Source organism: Bubalus bubalis, chromosome 14, assembly GCF_019923935.1.
Source record: "Bubalus bubalis isolate 160015118507 breed Murrah chromosome 14, NDDB_SH_1, whole genome shotgun sequence".
In the NCBI taxonomy this organism is placed as follows: domain Eukaryota; kingdom Metazoa; phylum Chordata; class Mammalia; order Artiodactyla; family Bovidae; genus Bubalus; species Bubalus bubalis.
Window position 1 is genome coordinate 65,842,022 of NC_059170.1, and position 20,274 is coordinate 65,862,295.

Sequence of the window (20,274 nt, forward strand, 5' to 3'; positions counted from 1 at the left end):
TACAGGGCAGGGGGAAAGGAAACGGGGAGATTTGGGTTTAACTCTTAGCACGTAGTACTCAGATCACATTTATGTGGTACAATCCCCACAGTCTACCACCTTTGAGTCAAAATGCTTAGCACTTGTAAAAACAGAAAACTCTGGTTCTCTGGAGCCGTATCCAACACAAGTATAATGCAAGCGACATAGATTATTTTTATTTATTTTGCCACGCCATGTGGCATGAAGGATCTTAGTTCCCTGACCAGGGATCGAACCCATGCCCCCTGCAGTGAAAGTGCGGCATCCTAACCGTTGGACTGCCAGGAAAGTCCCCACATAAATAACTTTACATTTTCAAGAAGCCACACTAGAAACAGTCAAAGAGAAACACAGGGTGTTAATTTAGTAATCTATTTTATTTAGTATGTATGTATCCAAAATGACCATTTAATGAATTAATATTAATTATACTAAATTACAGTAAATGTAAGTCATATTGAAATTGTGGATCAATTCTTTTTCTTTCTTCATACGAAATCTTCCAAATCCAGCGTGTCTTACGCTGAGAGCACATTTCAGTTTGGACGAGCCACAATTCAAGTGCTCAGTGGCCACCTGTGGCTAGTGGCTACTGAACTGGACAGAGCAGCTCTAGGTAATTGCACGAATACTGTATCCTAACTAAGTGTTGACAGTTCGGCTGTTTGGAGGATACTAGATGCCTTAGGAAGAAAACTAAGGGCAAAAAGAAACAAAAAGCATTTTCTGTTACTGTGGGGTGTGTCCTTGGAACCAGATTTTAATGCATAGCTCAGCCTACACCCAAAATGCTTCATTAGCCCTCTAAGCAACAAAAACAACAACAAATGCCATGGCTTACTTTTTATTCTTTATCGTCCCCTCTGCCCACCCTCCCATCCTCACCCTTATTTTTTTGGATTCTTCTTAAAAGCAACAGGGACTGAAAAAAGAGTGGAAGTAAAACGTAGAGCAGGATACCGTAAACCCACATCCGGCAAATAAGATCGGTTGCCCTAGGCAACGGTGGTTGTCAACTCCTTTTTTTTCTCTTTAGCTTTCATCTGCTAGCTCACAAGCATAACACACCCTCACAACAGCAGCTCTCTTTGTGATGGTCTTCAACTCCAAAAATACACCTCCCTTCCAGGGTGGAGAAGGCAATGGCAACCCCACTCCAGTACCCTTGCCTGGAAAATCCCATGGACGGAGGAGCCTGGTGGGCTACCGTCCATGGGGTCGCAAAGAGTCAGACACGACTGAGCGACTTCACTTCACTTTCAGGGTGGAAGGTAGTGATAAGATCTGGATTGTGGAGTTGTACAAGTGCCATGGGTACAGTTTGAAAAAGCTTTAGGGAGATTCCAGATGCAGTTCCTCTATAGTTCAGAATGGTTAAGAATCTCTGTCCTAGGGATTTCCCTCGTGGTCTAGTGAGGAATTAAGAACTCACATGCTGTGTGGCGTGGCCAAAAAAAAAAAAAAACATAACAATCTCTGTCCTAGAAACACAACTTACAGATGTCCTTTCCAGTAGCTTGGTATTTTAAAACTGTGCCTAGTCTATGGGAAAATGGCAGTTCGGGTACACAAAAATGCAACAGGTAGAAGTAAGCAAGTCCTGCTTGGGACTTGGGAACTGGTACGTGGTGTGTGAGTAAGTGATGGACACTTGTTTCCACCTGTGGTTTTAGATCCCCTGGAGAAGGAAATGGCACCCCACTCCAGTATTCTTGCCTAGGGAAACCCCATGGACAGAGGAGCCTGGCGGGCTACGGTCCATAGGGTCGCAAAGAGTCGGACTCAACAGTACACAGTAGTTTTTAGCACATGGTGGTTTTAGAGGGAGATACAGTAACAAAAATGATGATGGTGGGGATAATAATAATGGCTTAGTATAGTATATCAGACACTATACCAAGGACTCAGGTTAAATCACTTAGCCGGGATCACCCAACAGCTGAATACATTTACTGAGTACGTGATGTGTGTCACAGGCTTGGATGAAAATACAAGATTTTCTGCCTAACCTCAGTGTGGTGTGAAAGACAGTCACAAACTCAGTTGCATTCAAACTGGACAAATAGATACTGTAACAGCAGCATTAGCAAAATAGCTGCCAAATTCTACCTGTTAATGATCACCGTCAGTCTGTGTCTTCAGAAAGCATGATTGTGAACATGAGCTTTTGACTGAGACCTGGGCACAGTCCAGTCCTCCACTCACGTGAGCTTGTGCAAATTACTGTTTCTCCAGCCCTAAGTTTTATAACCTATAAAATTAGAATAATGTCACTACATCCTAAGATTGCTTTGAGAATTAAATGAGATCCTATATGCGTCTGATCTATAGTAATTGTCCCGTATTTATAACTCCTACTATTCTTTTTTAAAGGTGCTAATACATGAACTGTTATCCATTGAGTTCCAATAGTTGAACTGTTATCCAACCGTAGCACTGTGCCAGCTACTGGGAGAGGTGAGTCAAAATGCTTAGGCACTTGTAAAAACAGAAGACTGTGGTTCTCTGGAGCCCTGTCCAATACAAATATAATACAAATAAAATGCTGCCCCTCTCAGCATAGCTGAAAAGATTTTTTGAAATCTTGGTTGTCGATTTATACTTTTATTGAAAGGCTAGAATAACATAAGAAGGTGGTATGACTTACTTGGCAGCTGAACAGCCTCTTTCTTGACTGTGGGGCTGACAGGTTCTATAGATGGATGTGGTGATTGACAGAAGGCAGCTTTCCTGTTTGGTTTGGATAAAGATCATGTGTGTAAGTTTCAGCCCTCCTTGGGGGCTATTTGCTGAGGCCAGCAATATGCTGGCCTCCACTTATGCTGAAAGTGGAGCTCCTAAGAATTCGTAGTGCATTTCACTGAATGTGGGCATTTCTTTTCTCAACCCCTTCTAATGGAGGGAAGGATGGACGAATAGTTGGCTGATTGGACTGGAATCTCATGTGTGTTACAGAGCCCCAAACTTTCTGAGTCCCAAACTGCTTTATTTGTTTTTGTTTTCTTGGCTCAAGTCCTACCTTAAGAAGCTGTGAGCCAGTTCTCCCATAGTGTATAGGGCAAGGGTTCTTGCTGATTTTAGACCCAGGGCAGTTGGAGTTTCTCTTTGTTCCTTGTGACAGAGGAGTCGAATGGCCCATAGCATCAGTCCTTAATTACTCCAGTTTGTCCATGGACTTGCATCTTTGCTGACCCCAAGTTTGGGCGTTTTCCTTGGCTCTGTGTTTGACAGCCCTCCTCCAGACCCACATTGGACCACTGCTTCCCTTGCTCTAGTGGTTCTTTATACAGTCCCTTCTCCTTAACATCTTCCAGAAATTCCTCAAGGTTTTTCATCTAGCAGCAGCATCCTTCCTTGCTTTCCAGACTGCTCTGGAGTCATTTCACTTGAATCGTAGGAAAGGATGTGTATTCCCTGCCCACTAACCAGAAGTTGTCAGTGCATTTATTTTTTTAAGAATGATTTTATTTATTTTTGGCTGTGCTGGGTCTTCGTTGCTATGTGGGCTTTTTCTCTAGCTGCAGAGAGCAGGGGCTACTCTCTAGTTGCAGGGCGGCAGGGGCGGGTTTCTCACTGCAGTGGCTTCTCTTGTGGAGCATGGGCTCTAGGGCACACCGGCTTCAGTAGTTCTAGAGCTACTGGGCTCTAGAGCACAGCCTCAGTAGTTGTAGCGCATGGACTTAGTTGTGGGATCTTCTCGGATCAGGGGTAGAAACTGTGTCTCTTGCATTGGCAGGCGGATTCTTCGCTACTGAGCCACCAGGGACGCCCCTATCAGTGTATTTAAGTAATTTGAATTATGTAGATCATGAAACAGTTACCACAGTAAGTTTGATGAATATCCATCATCTCATATAGATATAAAATCTAAGTAATAATTTTTTTTCCTTGTGATGAGAACTCTTAGGATTTACTCTCTTAACATCCTTCATATATAACATACAGCAGAGTTAACTATATGCATCATGATGTACTGCTGCTGCTGCTGCTGTTAAGTCACTTCAGTCGTGTCCGACTCTGTGTGACCCTACAGATGGCAGCCCACCAGGCTCCCCCGTCCCTGGGATTCTCCAGGCAAGAACACTGGAGTGGGTTGCCATTTCCTTCTCCAAAGCAGGAAAGTGAAAAGTGAAAGTGAAGTTGCTCAGTCGTGTCTGACCCTCAGCGACCCCATGGACTGCAGCCTTCCAGGCTCCTCCATCCGTTGGATTTTCCAGGCAAGAGTACTGGAGTGGGGTGCCATTGCCTTCTCTGATCATGATGTACACTACATCCCTAATGCTCATTTATCCTATAAGCAGAAGTTCATACCTTTTGATCATCTTCTTCCAATCCCCACGCCACCCCCCAGTAACCACAAATCTAATATCTTTTTCTATGAATTTGTTTTTGAAGTGTAGTTGACCTACAACCACTGTGTTAGTTCCTGGTGCACAACATAGTGATTTGATCTTTCTACTCATTACAAAGTGACCACCACAATTTTTGCCGTTTTCTCATTATTATTTTTGGATAAATACTGACATTTTGGCTTTTTTTTAACGCACTGAATATTGACACAAATAGTCGTTTACCGCGTATTCCTTTGCATGACACTTTTCTGCTCACAGCCTCCATTTCTTCACTTGCAGACGGGACTAACATATTTTGCAGAGCAGGTGCAACAAGCCAGAATCTAGCATAAGAGCATAGTACCATGCTGGAGTTGTAGAAGGTACCCTGGAGTGGTAGCTGCACTGATCATTTGCTCCACTATCAACAGCTGCATAACAGACCACCCCAAACTCGGTGCTGCGCAACAGACAGTTTTATTGTGATCACAGATTGTGTGGGTCAGGACTCGCCACCACAGGGCTAGCTGGCCTCAGCTCCGCGTGATGTCTGTGACCTCAGCTGGCAATATTTGAACAGCTGGAGGTGGTGCAAACTGCTGGAGACTGGGCTTACCTGGAGGGTTTTTCACTCACCAGCCTGGCCCCTGAGCTGGACCAGGACTGGTAACCAGAGTGTCTCCTGTGGCCCCTCCAGGTGGCTTTGGCTTCTCACAGGGTGACAGCTGGGCTTGCACAGGGAGCGTATGGAGGGAGTTCTAAGCGACCTTGTGGATGGCCTCTCCTGGCCTGCCCTGCACACAGAGCGTCACTTCCTTGATACTGCATCCGTTATAGCAGTCAGAGACTGCTCAGAGTCAAGGGGAGGGGACAGAGACCCCACATCAAAGAACGGGATGCCTTGTTTAAAACCATCATCGTCATCACCATCTTTACACTGTGAATCTGCTTCTTCCTTATGAATAAGGAAAGGAAGTGCTTCCAAGTCCCATAGCAATTGAGAGAACATTTTCCTCAAGAGATTACATGTTGCCCAGGAAAGGAACATTCAGTTCAGTTCAGTCGCTCAGTTGTGTCCGACTCTTCGCGACCCCATGAATCGCAGCACGCCAGGCCTCCCTGTCCATCACCAACTCCCGGAGTTCACTCAGACTCACATCCATCAAGTCAGTGATGCCATCCAGCCATCTCATCCTCTGTCGTCCCCTTCTCCTCCTGCCCCCAATCCCTCCCAGCATCAGAATCTTTTCCAATGAGTCAACTCTTCACATGAGGTGGCCAAAGTACTGGAGTTTCAGCTTTAGCATCATTCCTTCCAAAGAAATCCCAGGGCTGATCTCCTTCAGAATGGACTGGTTGGATCTCCTTGTAGTCCAAGGGACTCTCAAGAGTCTTCTCCAACACCACAGTTCAAAAGCATCAATTCTTCGGTGCTCAGCCTTCTTCACAGTCCAACTCTCACATCCATACATGACCACAGGAAAAACCATAGCCTTGACTAGATGGACCTTTGTTGGCAAAGTAATGTCTCTGCTTTTGAATATGCTATCTAGGTACTGATAAAAATAAGCTGGATTTTCCAGTATCTAACCAGGTTCTTTTTCGTTCCATACTGTTGTTTTTTTTAAATCTTTTTTTTTTTATCCATGCCACAAAGCCTGTAAAAACTTAGTTCCCCAACCAGGGATTGCCCCTGGGCCCTTGGGCAGTGATAGCGCAGTCTAAACCACTTGATCTCCAGGGAATTCCCTCTTTCCGTACCTTTAAACAGTAAATAGACAGTTTCTTATGTGTTTTCAACACAGAAATAATACAGGGCATGGCACATGACAAGTGCCTTCTTTCCTTGCATTTGACGTAAAGCACAAGCCATTTTTGTCTTGGCTAAAACTTTTGATTCTCATAATCTTCATACACCCTGTACTTGCCTATAACATTTTTTATTTGTTTTTAATTGGAGATAATTATAATATTGTGTTGGTTTCTGCCATACATCAACATGAATCAGCCATCGGTATATACATGTCTCCTCCCTCTTGAACCTCCCTCCCACTTCCCATACTTTTTTTTACCATCTATTTGTAAACCAGTGGTTCTCAAACTTTAGCATGCAAACAAATCACGTGGGAGGCTTTTTAAAATACAGATTGTTAGTCCTCACCCCCTGGAGAAGGCAATGGCACCCAACTCCAGTACTCTTGCCTGGAAAATCCCATGGACGGAGGACCCTGGAAGGCTGCAGTCCATGAGGTCGCTAAGAGTCAGACACGACTGAGCAACTTCGCTTTGACTTTTCACTTTCATGCATTGGAGAAGGAAATGGCAACCCACTCCAGTATTCTTGCCTGGAGAATTCCAGGGACGGGGGAGCCTGGTGGGCTGCCATCTATGGGGTCACACAGAGTCGGACACGACTGAAGCGACTTAGCAGCAGCAGTCCTCACCCCCAGAGTTTCTGATTCAGTAATTTTTGGAGTGGGGCTGAAGAATTTGCATTTCCAAGTATCTGGGTGATGCTGTGGCTACTGGTCTGAGACTCACACTTTGAGAACCACTGTTGCAAAAAAAGGGGCTTCCCTGATGGCTCAGCCGTAAAGAATCCACCTGCAGTGAAGGAGACTTGGGTTCGATCCCTGATTCAGGAAGATCCCCTGGAGGAGGAAATGGCAATGGACTCCAGTATTCTTGCCTGAAAAATCCCATGGACAGAGGAGCTTGGAGGGCTACAGTCTGCAGGGTCACAAGGAGTCAGACACAACTAAGAGACTAAGAGGGCAGCAGTCAGGCTGCAAAGAAAGTGCAGATCCAAATCCAAAAAGATTAGCTTGGACCTCACTAGATTTCCCAACTCTGTGAACCCACCATGTGCTTCCAGAGTCTGGCATTCTTCTCATAGGATATACGTACTGACTCAACAAGGGCAATGGTGATGCAATCACTCTGAGCACTTTCTGAGCATCTCACATGTATGAGGCATCCGGTGTTATGTTATTTAATCTTTACAAAAATTCAGTGAAATATCCTCGTTTAATAGATTGACAAACCAACACTGTTAAGGCCAAGTTTCTCAACATTTTACCACAATGAGGGCAGGGCTGAACCCCAGGTCTTACCACAATGAAGGCGGGGCTGAACCCCAGGTCTTCCAGAATCCAAAGTGCTGGCCCATGCTCTTAGCTGCTGTGCATCCCACCATCATCTCAGGCTGCAGAGAACAACTTCTCACCCCTACAGAGTGAGTGATCTCCCGTCTCTGATCCCTTATTATTTTATATCTTTCATATTATTGTTTGTGTGTGCTCAGTCGCTCAGTTGTGTTTGACTGTTTGTGGCTCTGTGGACTATAGCCCACCAGGCTCCTCTGTCCACGGGATTCTCTAGGCAAGAGACTGGAGCGGGTTGCCATCTCTTACCTCAGGGGATCTTCCCTACCCAGGGATTGAACCTGTGTCTCCTGTGATTCTTCCATTGCAGGTGAATTCTTTATTCCTGAGGGGAGCCCTTAAATTATTGTTACATGGTGTTAAATTATTTTCACGTCTGCCATCCTGTCTAGACTTTGAACTTTATTCATCCATTCACCAAATATTCGAGGTATGGATTCTAACATTACCATAAGGTCTGGCAGAGAGCTTGCATCCCATTATTGCTTCTTGAGATAATGAATGAAGAAGTAAAGAATCATGGTCTAAAACTATGACCTATCGCTGTGTAATTAATGAGTTCATGTGAAAATAAACAAGTGGTCTCTAGGTATATTTGTCTTTGTATCACCCATTTCTCTAGGTCATCCCAACCTAAGAGAATGAGTAAGAAATATGGTTATTATAACAGCACCTTACTTAATGGCCCCATAAAGCAGACCTGTGTTCTTGGTTTCCTGTAGGGAAACAAAAGATAGCCTGCTTACCTTTCGTTTTTTACCTGTTTTGTATATCGTGGTGTGTATGTGTTAATCCCAAACTTCCAATTTATATCTCTCCTAGTCCCTGCCCTGCTATCCGCTTTGGAAACCAAAAGTTTATTTTCTATGTCTGTAAGTCTGTTTCTGTTTTATAAGTAAGTCCATTTGTGTCATTTTTTCCGATTCTACAAGTAAGTGCTGTTATATGATATTTGTTTTTGTCTGACTTAATTCACTTAATAGGATCATCCCTAGGTCCATCCATATTGCTGCAAATGGCATTATTTCATTCTCTTTTGGCTGAGTAATACTCCATCATGCGTATGTGTGTATATAGATACCTACACAAATACATACATACATACCACATCTTTTTTATCCATTCATCTGTCAATAGACATTTAGGTTGCTTCTGTATCTTGGCTGTTGTAAATAGTGCAGCTATTAACGTTGGGGTGTGCACGTATATTTTTAAATTAGAATTCTCTGTGGGTATATGCCCAGGAGTGGGATTGCAGGATCATACAGTAACTCTAGGTTTATTTTTTTAAGGAGCCTCCATACTGATATCTGAGGGCTTCCCAGGTGGTGCTAGTGGTAAAGAACCCAGCTGCTAATGCAGGACACGCAAAGGATGTGTGTTCAATCCCTGGGTTGGGAAGGTCCCCTGGAGGGGGCATGGCAACCCTCTCCAGTATTCTTGCCTGGAGAATCCCCAAAGCCTGGTGGGCCACAGTCCATAGGATTGCAAAGAGGCAGACACTACTGAAGCGACTTAGCATGCGTGTACATACTGATAACCATAGACGCTGCACCAATTTATATTCCCACCAACAGTGAAGGAGGGTTCCTTTTTCTCCATACCCTCTATAGTATTTATTATTTGTGGACTTTTTAATGATGGCCATCCTGACTGTTTGGATTTGTAGTTTTGATTTTCATTTCCCTGGTGACTCAGATGGTAAAGAATCTGCTTGCAATGCAGGAGACCTGGGCTCGATCCCTGGGTTGGGAAGATCTCCTGGAGAAAGGAATGGCTACCCACTTCAGTATTCTTGCCTGGAGAATTCCATGGACAGAGGAACTTGGCAGGCTACAGTCTATGGGACTGCAAAGCATTGGACACGACTGAGCGACTAACGGTCTCTCTTTCACTTTTTGTCTAATAGTTGGTGATATTGAGCATCTTTTCACAAGCCTGTTGGCCATCTTTGTGTCTTCTTTGGAGAAACGTCTATTTAGGTCCTACTGTATAGCACAGGGAACTATATTCAATACTCTGTAATAACCTATATGGGAAAGAATCTGAAAAATAATTTGTATATGTATAACTGAACCAGTTTGCTGTACACTTAAGACTCACACAACATTGTAAATGAACAATACTCCAACTAAAAAAAAAAATCTTTGAAGAGGCTATTGTAAAAAAAAAAAAAGATATGTATATATTTTAAAACACTCTTCCTTTTCTTTCCATTCATGACTTTCCCACCCCTGCCAGTTACAACCAAGAATGCCTATGGAGCCAGTTGGTTTTCCTGGTGGGGAAAGGATGGGCTGAGCATTAGGCACCTGGTCAGGAGACTGTTGGCTGGAACAGCGTGACATGCACTGCTCACCATCACCCTTCTCTCCACAACCATGATCAGAATATCCCATCAGCCCGTATCCTTGAGCATTGGAGCATCCAATATGATTTGGTGGCAATCTTGAGGGGGCCTACTTTTCTTTGAGGGGTGACATTTAAGCTGAGTCTCAAGCACCAAAGCTACTGCATTCACCTAAAATCTCTCTCCTCAAGCCCTAAGCTGCTAATAAGACTCTAAATAATGGATCTAAGGCAGTGATTCAAAGTGGCACTTACTTTAAGTAATTAGTGATTCCATACTATTGCAGCTAATTTTCTGATCTAGGATAAGTTGCTTAAACTTTGTAAAATAGGAAAAATAATGCCAGCTTCTAAAGGATTATTATCGGCATGTCTTCAGCCTTCCAGGCCTTTCAGAGGCTAAAGAAGGCTTCAGTTCCAGTAGCTTATGGTACTGGGGCTACAGTTACTGAGTGCGTAGAGCTCAGCCAGGCCTGTTGTACAGACTGTACATGCATTCATTTATAGACTCCCACCTGGACCCCACGAGGCAGCTAGTTATCACACCTTTCGAAGATGAGAAAACTAAAGTGCCGAGAAGTTTAAGTAACTTGCCCAAGGTTACCCAGCCAATAAGTCACAGTGCTGGATTTTGTCTCGGAGTTCTAGACTCTGCTCTGTCCCTGGGGAAGGGTCTTGTCTGCCCCGGCTGGCTCGTGGTCCCCCAGCCTCAGCCGTGGGTGGGCCCACGTGTCTCAAGGCAAATGTGAGCAAAATAGGAGCGCCCCCCCACACACACACACCGCACCCCAACTACTTATGGAAGATGATATGGGAGAAAAATATTGTTAATAGATGTTTTTTGCTTTTTTTTTTTTTTTAAGGATGAATCATCGTGAATGTGTGGGAGTAAAAATTCAGCTCCTATCTTGAAAATAGTTCTAACTTCAGTTCTAACTTCAAAATAGAGTAAAAAACATTTTCAGTGCATCTTTGAGGAAAAAGAGAGAAAATTTACTAATTTTAAAATTTACTAAAAATTTACTCATTTACTAAAATTTTAGTAAAATACATTAGAATTTACCAAAAGGTTTTAGTAAAATTTATAGAAAAAGAATTAGAACTGGGTTGCCGCTGAAAACTCTTAAATGCACCTCAGATTTTTCTGATATATTTTCCATGGCACGTGGTATATCATGTTTTGGACACACGCGCTCACAGAAATGGCCATAAGTACTTGAAAACAGAGAGGAGGCCAGGGCATGCATGGTGGGAACACACGCTGCTTGAGCTCATTAATGCAGAGTTTACCACCCTTGACTGTTATTTTTACCGACAGCCCCAGTCCTTTGGGGGGTTTGGTGCCAGGTGCAGAATACTGACCAGGACCCAAAACCAGAGATCTTCTTACCCCACAGAAAGGCAACAAGAATTAACTGATATTTCCAGTTTTATCCTTAAGCCTTGCTGCATACAATTTTTCAGCAAAGGAAAACATCTGGCTCGTAACATTATTTCTTGAAAAGAAGGACAAATAATCCATTTCCAGCAATAGCGAAGTGGTTAAATGACGGCACAGCACATCTGTGGGGGACTTCCTTGGGGGTCTGCTGGTTAGGATTTCATACTTCCATTGCAGGGGCCGTGGGTTTGTACCCTGGTTGGGGAACTAAGATCCCACATGCTGTGTGGTGCAGCCGAAAGAAAAAAATAAGTAGATAAAAATAAAATTTCAGTTTAAAAGATGTTTGGAGCCGTGAAATTGGAAGAACTGTGAGTGACAGGAACGCACGTTATAATTGCTACTGACTGAATGGACTCACCTTCTCAGATAGGTTGTCTTGTCTTATCTCTCTTCCCCACTCCCTTCTGAAGGGGCTCCATTTGGTTTCCACCCTCAACGCTTCTCCAGAGATAACCAGTGACTTTTATGTGGTTAAAGCCAAAGGTCATTGTTCACTTCTCATCTTGAGAACATTCAGCATCCTTATCCTATTTCATTGATCAGTTCCTTAACAGTTTCTTTTTGGAGGTGGAAGACACTGCATCAAATGTTCAGGGACATTTTAGGACATAACAGCATACAGTTGCTTGTAGAATTTCATATTGTTTCTTCTTGGTATTACAAATAAAATGTGAGCCTTTACCTCTTCATATTGAGAATCTTAAGATTCTATGACAGGCTGAGCATGCCAGACACTTAGCCAAGCCTGTTCCTTTCAACCTTTAGAGTTCACAGTGCAGTTTTTAGGCTCATCCAAAAAAGTCAGTCCATCCTAAAGGAAATCAGTCCTGAATATTCATTGGATGGACTGACAATACTTTGGCCATCTGATGTGAAGAACTGACTCATGTGTAAAGACCCTGATGCTGGGAAAGATTGAAGGCATGCGGAGAAGGGGACGACAGAGGATGAGATAGTTGGATGGCATCACCGACTCAACGGACATGAGTTTGAGTGAACTCCGGGAGTTGGTGATGGACAGGGAGGCCTGGCATGCTGCAGTCCATGGGGTCGCAAAGAGTCAGACACAACCAAGCGACTGAACTGGAAAAAGTCATGAATTTTAAAAATATTTATTTGCTTAAATACAAAGATTTATTTTTCTTTATTGTCTTAAATATTTTTGGAAACGAAACAACTTTTGGATTCCAATTACAAATGTTTAGTAGGTAGGCCTTTGGTACCTAAACGATAATTCTTCCTGATACATAAATCTGTGAAATCCATCTCTTTTGAGTTTGAAAATTACAGTCTGAGCACTCTAGTAATTCCTGCTGCCATGAATTGCATGTCCTGGTCTATGAATGTCAGTCTTCGCCAGACCTTAACTTTACATTTCAGTGCTGCATCACTGAATTTTTTTTAAGCTTTTTATTTATTTTTAATTTTATTTATTTATTTTTTGGTTGTGCAGCATGCCGGATCTTAGTTTCCCAACCAGAGATTGAACCCAGTGCAATGGAAACATGGATTCTTTTTTTTTTTTAATTTATTTTTTATTTGGAGGAAAATTGCTTTACAATGTTGTGTTGGTTTCTGCCCTATGACAGTGCAGATCAGCCTTCCTTCCCTCCCGCATCCCACCCTTCTAGGCCATCACAGCACGCTAAGCTGAGCTCCCTATGTTGTATAGCAGCTTCTCATCAGCTGTCGATTTCACACGTGGTGGGGTACATATGTCGATGCTGCTTTCTCTGTTGCCTTTTTTCCTTCCCCCACTGTGTCCACAAGTCTGTTCTCTGTATCTGCATCTGCATTCCTTCCCTACAAATAGGTTCATTAATACTATTTTTCTAGATTCCATATATATGCATTAATATACGATGTTTGTTTTCCTCTTTTTTTTAATTTATTTTTATTTTTTATTTTAATTTTTATTTTATTTTTAAACTTTACAAAATTGTATTAGTTTTGCCAAATATCAGAATGAATCCACCACAGGTATACATGTGTTCCCCATCCTGAACCCTCCTCCCTCCTCCCTCCCCATTCCATCCCTCTGGGTCTTCCCAGTGCACTAGCCCCAAGCATCCAGTATCATGCATCGAACCTGGACTGGCAACTCGTTTCATACATGATATTATACATGTTTCAATTCCATTCTCCCAAATCTTCCCACCCTCTCCCACTCCAACAGAGTCCATAAGACTGTTCTATACATCAGTGTCTCTTTTGCTGTCTCGTACACAGGGTTATTGTTACCATCTTTCTAAATTCCATATATATGTGTTAGTATACTGTATCGGTGTTTTTCTTTCTGGCTTACTTCACTCTGCATAATAGGCTCCAGTTTCATCCACCTCATTAGAACTGATTCAAATGTATTCTTTTTAATGGCTGAGTAATACTCCATTGTGTATATGTACCATAGCTTTCTTATCCATTCATCTGCTGATGGACATCTAGGTTGCTTCCATGTCCTGGCTATTATAAACAGTGCTGCGATGAACATTGGGGTACACGTGTCTCTTTCCCTTCTGGTTTCTTCAGTGTGTATGCTCAGCAGTGGGATTGCTGGATCGTAAGGCAGTTTTATTTCCAGTTTTTTAAGGAATCTCCACACTGTTCTCCATAGTGGCTGTACTAGTTTGCATTCCCACCAACAGTGTAAGAGGGTTCCCTTTTCTCCACACCCTCTCCAGCATTTATTACTTGTAGACTTTTGGATCTCAGCCATTCTGACTGGTGTGAAATGGTACCTCATAGTGGTTTTGATTTGCATTTCTCTGATAAGGAGTGATGTTGAGCATCTTTTCATGTGTTTGTTAGCCATCTGTATGACTCTGTATAACAGGTTCTAGCTTCATCCACCTCACTAGGACAGACTCAAATTGCTACAGTCATCAAGACAGAATGATACTGACACAAAAACAGAAATAAAGACCAGTGGAACAAGATAGCCCAGACATAAACCCACACACATTTGGGCACCTTATCTTTGACAAAGGAGACAAGAATATACAGTGGAGAAAAAACAGCCTCTTCAAGAAGTCGTGCTGGGAAAACTGGACAGCTACATGTAAAAGAATGAAACTAGAACACTTCCTAACACCATACACAAAAATAAACTCAAAATGGAAGTGTAGATTCTTAAGCACTGGACCACCAGGGGAATCCCTGATAACTTTTTAAATGAAATGTGTCTTCTACTACCAATGCAGATAACAAATAAAATGACGGTAAGATAAAAAGACACCTTTTCTGTTCCACTCAGTTGACACATGTGTGGTTAAGGAATACTATGTCATAGCTGATTCCTACTGGTGGTAGCCAGATTTCATATTCGAGAATATGAATCATGGCTTCAGAAGTATTTGAATGTCAAAATATGTTGAGTTGAGGAAATAAGTTGCCTTTAGTTTTTCTTTTGGTTTCAGTGATTTTTTTTTATGGTGTACAGTAACCTGTGGGTCTATTTTGCTATAAGAAATGACTCACAAAGCTGGCCAACAGTCTTAGAGTGTTGATGTGGCAGATTCAGCCCTGAGGAACTGTTTCCTGCTTTCTGAGCAAAGCCTGGAACATGTGCTCTGCTGGGCACTATTCCATGCATCTCAGGGGACATTGTCTGGACCTTTTTACTCCAGTTATGGCCTAGATCATGACTCTTCATTCTTAGGAATCTTTAGGAAATATCCCCGCTCCCCTCCTGCAAATTAAAAAGCCATCTGACACTAATATTCTCATGCTTGGATATTTAAGAATTTCAGCAATCGCTCAGGGAAATCCTCCTTGCACTAGAACACATTGGTCTTCACTGCCACAGCAAAAATGAGAAATTGAAGCCAAAGTGTTTTGACCTCTTTTCCTTCATCCTTTTCCGCTTTCAACTAGGAGTTGGAAGAAGGGAATATTACTGTTTTAAAATCATGCATCAAAATCTTGTGATTGCCAGATAATTTCTGTTTCCACCTGTTTGTTGCGCACAGCGTTAAGACCCAGGCGGCCCCTCCCTTTCTATCTATCCTAAGGGGTGGATGTCAGGACCATGGCCAGACAGGGACCCTAGCTTAGCATAGCTGAGCAGGGAGATGCTATGGTAGCACCCACAGTCATGTCTATGAAGACAAAACCCCATTCTGGAGTCTTCAGAAGCTCTGATGTAAAAGAGCCTCCCTTTGAGCTGAGATGTTACTGCGTGAAATCCTGTTTCAGTTTGGCTTCCTATACTGCGTGTGCCTTTTTCTCCTCTTACATTTTCCTGGTGCCTGTGACCATGTGTCATCTCTAGGCAGACGTGCTGCGAGTGTCCAAGTGTACTTTGCACCTACGTTTTTCTTTCACTACGACTCCCATGCTGTGACTTTTTGACTATGTGGCTTGTTTTCTGCATAAGGCAGGAGCAAGCAGCACGATGGAAGAGACAGGACTTGAGTTTGAGTCCTGTCCTGTGTGGTCTTGGGCCTGTCACTCAAACAGCTCTTCATCTATGAAGATGGGAGTAAGTAGGGTTATCCCACCCCCGCAGGGTTTTATGATAATTAAATGAGATAACAAATCAGCTCTGCTCAGGATAGATATTTTTTTCTTTTGTATTGTCTTTGCCAGCATCTCACATTTCATTCTCTCCCTGTTCCTCTTTCTTTCTTTTCTTTTTTTGCTTGGCTTTTTTTTTTTTTTAAGGAGTACCATTTTATTTATTTATTTTGTTTGTTTTTTATTGCTCTGGGTCCTTGTTGCTGCGCACAGGCCTTCTCTAGCTGCAGTGAGCTGGGGCTACTCGTCATTGCAGTGCATGGCTTCTCATTGCAGTGGTTTCTCTTGTGCAGCATGGGCTCTAGGCACACGGGCTTCAGTAGCTGCAGTACTTGGGCTCGGTAGTTGTAGCACATGGGCTTTAGTTGCTCCGAACCTTCCCAGACCAGGAATCAAACCTGCATCCCCTGACTTGCCAGGCGGATTCTTCTCCTCTGTACCACCAGGGAAATCCCTGCTTTGCTTTTTTAAATTCAGATCCACCGGACTTAAAAGATTTTGGTTCTTTCCTCCCTCCTCAACTTTTTCTCTTGAAAAGTTTCAGTACTTCAACAACAACAAAAAAGTAAGAATAAGTGCAACAGACAGCCGTATTCCCATCATCCAGATTCACTCATTGTTTACATTTTACGGTGTGTGCTTTATGTTTTTCACCATTTGTCTCTTAAGAGCAAAGACCTTCTCAAACACAAACCACAGTTATCACACCCAGGAAATTTCATTGACTTAATAATTTTCTGATACAGTTCATATTCACATTTTCCAAATTATCCCAATAACATCTTCCCCCCTCCACCCCGAAGAGTCTAGACAAGTCATTTTGTTTGTTCTGCAGAAAGTCCCTCAATGGAGATTTGTTGGATTGACCCCTCCAGACTAGACTCCAGTGAAATACTCTGGTGTGTTAGTGTAGAGGTGATGCCATGTTTGGGGGGCATTACCACAGGGCCAGTGATGTCAAGTTGTCCCATCAGTGGTAATCCTAAGTCTTTGGTTATTTGGTTGAAAGTGTGTCCACCAGATTTTTCCATTTAAAGGTATCCCCTTTGAAAGCATTAAAGAATACTCTTGTGTCACTTACTATTTCCAAGTTCTGTTGAACGTTTTGGGGTCTTATTCATGCATCTCACCTCTCACCTACCTGGAGCTTGACTTAGCAGAGCACCATCTTTTTTCTTTCCTTTCCTTCTCTTTTTTTCTCTCTTTTCTTGACTGTACCTCAAGGCTTATGGGATCTTAGTTCCCCAGACCTGGTCCATTGGCATTGAAAGTTCAGAGTCCTAACTGCTGGACCCCCCAGGGAATTCCCTCCTGTTCACTCTTACCTCCCACTATGGTGGCTGTAGAAACATTTCCCTTCTCTTTTCTTTTTTAAAAGTGTTTTTGGCCACACTGTGTGGCATTTGGGAGGTTAGTTCCTTGACCAGGGATTGAACCTCGATCCCTGCAGTGGAAGCACAGAGTCTTAACAACTGGACCATCAGGTAAGTCCCCATTTCCCTTTTCTTATCTGTCTCCCCCTCTCATCGTTTCTCCTCCACTGCTTCCCCTTGAAGCCATTCATCCATTCAGGGAAGACTTTTGCAGGTCTTCTGTGACCAAGACAGGCACTATGTTTGGCGTTAGGAACGCAGAAGTAATCCTTGCCCTCATGAAACTTAAATGAATGTATTGCATTTTACATTTTTTTTTTCATTCATTCATGTGACAAGTATTCACTCAGTGTCTATCGTGTTTCTGCATTGCTCAGCTTCCTGGGAACCCATCAAGAAACAAAAACAGTCAAATCCCTGCCCTCATGGAGCTTACATCCTAGTCGATAAGTGGAAAGAGAATGTAAACAGGGAGAAGTGGCCTTGTGGTAAAGAGTTGATTTTGAAAGAGGTCGGGGAACACTGAGGGAACATTTAAGCAACCACCTAAAAAGGCTGTGGGGAGCAAGCCATTTAGGTCAGCAGGAAACAGGTGTTCAGATAAAGAGAAAAACATGTGCAGATGCAGGCAGGGTCCTCAGAGCAGCTAGGGGGCTCCCAGGAGCAGAAGAAGTAAAGAAGATAAAATCAGAGACTCGAGGGATGGGGCCAGGCTAAGTAGTAGTTGAATATGTGAAATAAGAGAGAAGTTTGGGCTGGAGGTGCACACTGGTTTTCCGCAGCTTGTATGCAGAGTTTAAAGCCACAAGACGGTGTGAGATCAGCCCGGAGTGAGTGTAGACAGAGGCCAGAGGGAAGACCAGGAGATCTGGGAAATGAGGGGCTGATGGGAGAGGCTGAAAGGAGAAGCCAGTGAGGTTCCTGAATCTTACACATTTTGAGGACATTCCCTTCAAAAAAAAAAAAAAAAAAGTACAAAATGATGAATAAAATTTAAAATAGAAAGTAAATATTTAGAGTGAGAAAGGAATCACAACAAATGGCTAATTTTTTAAAGTACTTACCACAAATCTAAAAAAAAAAACGATACAAATGAACTTACTTACAAAACAGAAATAGACTCAGAGACATAGGAAACAAACCTATGGTGGAATCTAGAAAAATGGTACTGCTGCTGCTGCTGCTAAGTCGCTTCAGTCACTCTGTGCGACCCCATAGACGGCAAGCCCATCAGGCTCCCCCGTTCCTGGGATTCTCCAGGCAAGAACACTGGAGTGGGTTGCCATTTCCTTCTCCAATGCAGGAAAGTGAAAAGTGAAAGTGAAGCTGCTCAGTCGTGTCCGACTCTTCGCGACCCCATGGACTGCAGCCTACCTGGCTCCTCCATCCATGGGATTTTCCAGGCAAGAGTACTGGAGTGGGGTGCCATTGCCTTCTCCGAGAAAAATGGTACAGATGAACCTATTTGCAGGGCAGGAATACAGACACAGATGTAGGGAACGGATATGTGGTCACAGGGCAGAAAGGGGAGGGTGGGAGGAATTGGGAGATTAGGGTTGACATTTATATGCTGCCACGTGTAAAACAGGGGCTTCCCAGGTGGCTTGGCGGTAAAGAATCCTGCCAAGCAGGAGATGCAGGAGACTCAGGTTCGATCCTTGGGTCGGGAAGATCATCTGAAGGAGGAAATGGGAACCCACTTCAGTATTCTTGCCTGGAGAATTCCATGGACAGTGAAGCCTGGCGGGTTAGAGTTCATGGGGTTGCAGAGTCAGACACGACTGAGTGACTGATCATGATGGGTAAAATAGATAGCTAGTGGGAGCCTGCTATAAAGCACAGGAAGCTCAGCTCTGTGCCCTGTAGTGACCTAGATGGGTGGGATGGGGCTGGGGCAGAGTAGGAGGGGCTGTATATATATATATATATATATATATATATATATGTATACATATGGCTGATTCATTTCATTTTAAAGCACTTATACTCCAACTTTAAAAAATTTTAATTAAATATATCAAAATTAAAAAAAATAAAGAAACCATGGTTACCAAAGGGGAAAGGGAAGGGGAGGATGAATCAGAAATTTGGGATTAACAGATACACACTACTATATATAAAATAGACAAACAGCAAGAACCTACCATATAGCACAGGGAACAATATTAAATACCTTAACCTATAATGGAAAATAACCTGAAAAATAATACATATATATGTGCATTATATGTAATATGATGTATATATACTGTACATATATATGTATAAGCCGAATCACTGTGCTGTACACCTGAAATATTACAGTAAATAAACTGTATTTCAATTTTAAAATAACATATGTGTGTGTGTTAAGTTGCTCAGTTGTGTCCGACTCTTTGCGACCCTGTGGACTTTAGCCCACCAGGCTCCTTTGTTCATGGGATTCTCCAGGCAAGAATACTGGAGTGGGTTGCCATTTCCTTCTCCATTAAAAGAACATACATGCCACAAATATCATAATATCCCCAAAGCACATTTTTATTTTTATTATTACTAACTGCCTGATGTATGTCTTCCTGCATTTTAGACTGCATATTCTCTGATCAGCTCTCCATATGAGGATGGATTTGAAATACAATCTTCTGTAGTGGAAATAGCTAATTTAGTCTTTCCTCCAGCTTGGTTACTCAACATTAATTGTGTTACTGGTAATTTAGAAAAAGTTTTGCTTCAGTCACATAACTCTCCATTGTCAGGCCTCATCTGTAACTTCCTCTGTGGTTTCTTCCACTGGAGGTGCTTCTTGCCCAGGAGCAAGATCTCAGAGAACTGAGTCACTTGCTTTTGCTAGATATAACATGGTACCCATGGCTCCCAGTGGCTTCAAGAAGCAGCTGGTCCAGTTTAGCTGGGACCACACAGCTCCTGCCCCCTCCCAACTGCTAAGCTGGCCCTGCTGGTGAGGTCAGGTGGCCATGGAGCCTGGGTCAAGGTGACTCCAGGCAAGTAACAGAGCAGAACAGTGTTTCCTTCAGAGATTCTCCTTGGAATAGAGGATGGCATCCACAGTTTGTGAGATTTACCTTAGGCCCAGCTCT

The 20,274-nt window shown here is 42.9% G+C and overlaps 1 protein-coding gene across 4 annotated transcripts in view; it reads left to right on the forward strand.

Annotated features, from left to right (window-relative positions):
* LOC102394907 (amyloid beta precursor protein binding family B member 1 interacting protein) overlaps positions 1–20,274 on the forward strand; it is a 74,483-nt gene that overhangs the window by 8,005 nt on the left and 46,204 nt on the right. The window contains exon 3 of one of the 4 annotated variants that reach the window (XM_045162716.1): positions 2,395–2,478. The exons of the other annotated variants lie outside the window; for them this stretch is intronic. The gene's annotated coding sequence lies outside the window, so the exon portion shown is untranslated. The remainder of the gene's footprint in view (positions 1–2,394; positions 2,479–20,274) is intronic. 4 annotated transcript variants of the gene reach the window in all.